The 5,475-nt window shown below is 39.3% G+C and overlaps 1 pseudogene; it reads right to left on the reverse strand.

Moving 5' to 3' along the window:
- Window positions 1-4,125: 4,125 nt before the first annotated feature.
- On the reverse strand, window positions 4,126-4,986 carry LOC122215090 (annotated as a pseudogene).
- Window positions 4,987-5,475: the final 489 nt, after the last annotated feature.

Raw genomic sequence — 5,475 nt, forward strand, 5'->3', positions numbered from 1 at the left:
TATGTGCACTTTTATCACAGTATTTTTTTAATTTTTTAACATTTATTCATTTTTTGAGAGACAGAGAGAGAGTGTGTGAACAGGGGAAGGGCAGAGAGAGAGGGAGTCACAGAATCTGAATCAGGCTCCAGGCTCTGAGCTGTCAGCGTAGAGTCCTACACGGGGCTTGAACTCACAAACCGTGAGATCATGACCTGAGCCGAAGTTGGATGCTTAACTGACTGAGCTACCCAGGCGCCCCATCACAGTATTTTTTAAACAGTATCCATCTTGCAAAAGTTTAAAAAGCAGTAAAAACCATACATTCTCAGCATTATGCTGAAAATCACACTCAAGATGTAATGGATGGTTTCTCAGAAAAGATCACTCTTCAAAAGATAGAGACTATTAACATTTTCCCTACTTCACATCATGATGGCCTTTTCCGCAAACAAATGGAAAGAGTTGGTCTCCATGTGCATGTGGGCAGGAATATTAACCCAGAGGGCTGTAATTGCAGAGTTTTTAATAAGAGTTAGAAAAAGGAAGCTGACGGCAGGGTCACTTTTGTCTGCTCAAACCGAAAAACAAAAGAAAGTTAATTATTTCAGAACCAAGCACCCAGGCTTTGCTCTTTGAACACGTGCTTTGCTCTTTTAAACCTGGAATCAGTGCCACCCCCAAAGTGTGGGCTAGCAACCTTAGCTAGCCCATGCCTCTGATCTATGTGCATGATGTCTGTTCCTTCAGAACTTACTAAGGCTTTTATCCTGTCATTTCTGAAAACCGGCAGAATGCCTTTCAGACATGCCATCTGCCAGACAACCTACCTGGGGAGGCTGTGACACACGGTGACAAGGAGTAGTCTCTAGGATTGCATAGAGCAGATTCTGGGGGCTCCCTCCCTAGTTATATGACTCTGGGTGGGTTACTCTACCTCAGTGAGGCTTCATTCCCTCACTATAAAGTGACAATAACAATACAGCCCCATCTTGCTGTTTCTCTAAGTATGACAAGTTTGCTGGTGAAACAGTATTCACTGCCTTAGGAACAAAGCCACTCATGCATCAAGTCAAAAATATATTGACTGAAATGTCACTGTAATGAGGTGATATAGGAGAAAGAAGATCCTCTCAGTAGAAGCTTCCCAGTGATATTTATAAGGATTTTTATTAGCTTTTACATACAGTTCCTGACCACTGCTCCACAATGCAATTTATGTTAAACACGTTTTTGTCTAATCTAAGCGGTAGTTGTTTTCAATGATAAGAACTATGCCCTTATGGCTTTTGTAATCTCTACCCATCATATCTAAGTAGATTAGTTACTTAACAAGTGCTTTGAACCTCCAAACTTGAGTCAAAAGAAGAGGAGGGAAGAATAGAAGGCACAAAAATACAAAGTGACTACTCTAATTCTCTCCCAAATTACCTCATTTTTATTTATTCTCACATTTTGGTGGAAAAGACATTATCCACACACTCACACACACACAAAAAGATATTAATCTTCTTCCTTCCTTCCTTTCCTTCATTCACTCTTTCATTCCTTCTTCCCTCCCTCCCTTTCTTTCTTCCTCTCTTTCCTTCCTTCCTTTCTTCCTCCCTCTCTCCCTTTCTTTTATCTTCTTTTTTCATCAAAAAGAATTCTGAGACTAAGAGAAGCAAATGATTGTACTGGTCCTAAAGCCAGTAAAACTTAGAGCAGGTACATGCAAGTATGTAAAACTGCAAAGCCCATTCTCTATCTCCTCATAGTGCATATTGAGTAAAGACCCAATTATGTAATTTATGTGAAAGATACAATGGTACTTAGGAGGAAGTCATTTCTGCTCCATCTATAAGTGTTCTAAACTACCAGGTTCTTGGTGATCAGCTTCCTCTAGTAGGAAGTATCTGGCTTCCCTGGATGATCTTCTAGCCATTATGCAGAGAAGATGGAGTCACCACGCATACACACACACACATACACACACACACATTCTGCATAACAACCAAAGAGTCTAGAATTGTAATCAGAATGGCAGAGTTAAACAGAGAAATCTTTTGAAAGGAAGTGAATTTTGTCCAGAGAATGTGCTAATTGTTTCTGGAGTGTGACTGACCAATAACTGCACTTGACTTGGAAAGACCAGAGGGGATCACCCTTCAACCCTTACAAGAGCCTTAACATGTATCTTCTTGACAGAATGACACAGCCAATCAACTTTCCACTCTGTTCCATGGAATGTGATTGTATAGCCTACAATGAAAGTAAGGAAACCAGTCTTTAATTATGTACTCTATGTAAGATGAGATATGTCACTTACATGGTTTTTCAGTTAATCCTCACAACCATGCTATTAAAATAAGTCCTAGTATTTCCATTTCCCACATAAGACATGGAGTCAGAGATATGGTGATGTGTTCAAAGCTTAACAATTCACACAGCAAATATTCAAATCCAAGTTCTTTGAACTAACAGCCCTTATTTTTTTCACTGTATCACTGAATCAAATATGAGATACAGTCTTTCACATAGAAGTGAGCTACTTTTGATTTGCCATTTTAAGCCATGTGCCCCCTGGTTTCAGAACAGGTGACCTCGAGCCATATTCCCCCACACACCTAATCCTCCCTTTAGGTAACCAAAAATTCACTAACCTTGAAGAAGTTTGGAGAATAATCTGAGTATTGGGAGAAGTTTACTCGAGACTAGAGTTTCCCAAAAGTGAGTTGTTCATGAACCATCTTCATAATTTTTTACCATATCCTCTTTCCAGCTATATAATTATTTGTATATTTTTGTTGCTTTAGATTAATTTATTTTAATTAAGATTAATAAATTTCAAAGAAAATTTTATATTACCACCACAAATGGAATATCCACATCAATTAATTAATTTCATAGTAATTAAAATCTGAGTACTCTTTAATATCATCATGTGTGCCATCAAGACAATGCTTACCACACTTTAGAAAATACTGCTTTTGACAGATCTGACCTATGTCAGGAATAAATCACAATCTTAACTAACTCATTTGTGTCTCACTTTAGTGGAGTTATCCAGCTGTCATATTTCAGTATTGTAGAATGTGCCATTTTTAAATTCAATCCTGGCTTCCTTGATCATGATGAAGAGCTGTCTTCTTTTCCCTTTGTCTGTCTATCTGTCTGTCTGTCTGTCTATCTCTCTCTCTCTGACTCTCTCATAATGGCTTTATTGAGGTATTCCCATACCATAAAGTTGACCCATTTGAGGAAAATAATTTAATCGTATATGTTGCTTTGCAACCCTCTCAGAAGCTTCCAAGGTATAATCTGAAACTAGTCCCCAAAAACAGAAGGCAGGAAGAAACTAAAGAAAGAGGTAGGCCACTCCCAGATTAATAGGTAGCAGTTGTAATAATCAAAGGGAACCTGCATATGAAACTTGTCTTGGGCTGTTGCAAGACGAATGGATCCCTGCATCAGCCCTCCAAATCTTAAAAGTTTATAGAGGCCCTAACTAGGCTCAGTCACATATACCATGTAAGTGTTTCCAACATGACATTACCATCCCAAGGATTTGTCTTTGAAGCAGGCTCTGGGAATGGGAAAGGCAAGCAGAACCCACATTCCAAGGAGAGGGGAGTGGGTAAGGTGCCTCCAAGTGCCCAGGTCTGGCTCATGGGTTAATCAGCAGTCATGTCTTTTTGATGACATTTTCCAACAGTATACTCACATAGTTGTGCAGTCACTACCACAATCAATTTTAGAACACTTTCATCACTGCAAAAGGAAACCACGTGTCCTTTATTAGTCACCCTGTTCTCCCACTACCCCCAGCCCCAGGCAACCACTAATCCAATTTCTGACTCTATGGATTTGCCTATTTTAGATATTCCATATAAATGGAATCATGCAATATGTGACCTTTAACATCTGGTATCTTATACTTAATGTTTTCAAAACTAACCCATGTTGTAGAATATATCACTATTTCATTACTTCTTATTGCTGAATAATATTCCGTTGCATGGAAATACCATAATTTGTGTATCCACCCATCAGTTGGTGGACATTTGGGTTGTTTTCACTTTTTGTCTATCATGAATGGTGTCAGCATTTATGTACAAAAATTTTTTTTGATAGATCCATTATTTAATTAGGTTCTTTTTAACAAATTTAGAACACCAATTTGTGAAGGTAAACGCCATTCGTGAGAGCAGACATAGAGCAGAGGTAGCCCTGAAGCTGAGGAACAGCTTTGATTTTTGGCAGAATTTGCAAGTCCACAGCTTTCTGATCAACCTTGCGCTGCTCTGTAATCTCGTATTTCTCTTTCTCCATGTTGAAGATCTCACCTTCCTGGTGTCTGGGTTTATGCAGCTTCTTCTTCTTAAAGTAAGCATCAGTGAGGTGTCTGGGGATTTTCACACTGCTGATATCAATTTTGGTGGAGGTGATGACAAATTTCTGGTGTGTTCTATGCAGAGGAACTCGAGTAAGGGGCAGAGGTCCAGTCACAAGTAGCAAGCCACTGCTCAGTTGCTTCAGGAAAACCACCCTCTTGCCTCTGTGGCGCTCAGTGAGGATGACCAAAATGGTCCCAGCAGTGATGCTAGCTCGCAGTTTCCTCACAGGCTGACTGAAAGGTTTTTTGCCATGGCTCAACAGCTTCCGTGGCACATCTTCAGTAGAATAATACCTAGGCATTTTGTGAAGTTTAACCACTCAGGTACCACCACTCTTGCCACCACCAACTGGTTTTGTGACAGTAGCAAGAACCTTCTCCTTTTTCTTTTCAATCCTGGATTTAGCTGCTGAATACTTCCTCTTTTACGTAGCCTTTCTCCAGTACATAGCCGATCAGGAATATCTGCCAATTCCTCTGACTAGGACAGGGTTTTGGCTGCAGTGGGGCTTCCCCTTATTTGATGTTTTAGCTTTAAGGTTATCCTTCTTAACCTTGCCACCAGCATCAGCCTTCTTGGCTTCAGGTTTCTTCTCCTTAGTATCCAGCTTCTCAGCTTTTTCGCCCTCCATCTTGCAAGATGGGAAAGCTATGCACAAGTTTTTATGCGGATGTTTGTTTGTTTTGTTTTGTTTTGTTTTGTTTTTGCCTTATATGCCTAGGAATGGAATTGCTGAGATGATAAAGGGTCTTAGCAGTGTTTGGGGTTATGGTTTAAATTACCTGTTTGACCTGAATTAAATCACTCAAACATAATGATATCCTCCCTTAATTCACTCATTGTAAAACTAGACAAACAAATGCTGCTGTATTTACCAGAGGGGTCTTCCAAGACAGAAATGATAAGTGGACAGAAACTGAAGAATCTGGATTCTGCCACCGACTAGCTAAATGTCCATGAGCAAATCACTTTACCTACTACCCTCCATTGTCCTTATTTGGAAAATGAAGAAATTAGACTTGCTTTTGTCTGACATTCTTACTCACTTTAATACTCTAATTTTATTAATATATGTGAAAGCATTTTGACAAGTTAAGGGCAGATATATATATATATATAT

The sequence above is a fragment of the Panthera leo genome, chromosome A3, assembly GCF_018350215.1.
Source record: "Panthera leo isolate Ple1 chromosome A3, P.leo_Ple1_pat1.1, whole genome shotgun sequence".
NCBI classification, from domain to species: Eukaryota; Metazoa; Chordata; class Mammalia; order Carnivora; family Felidae; genus Panthera; species Panthera leo.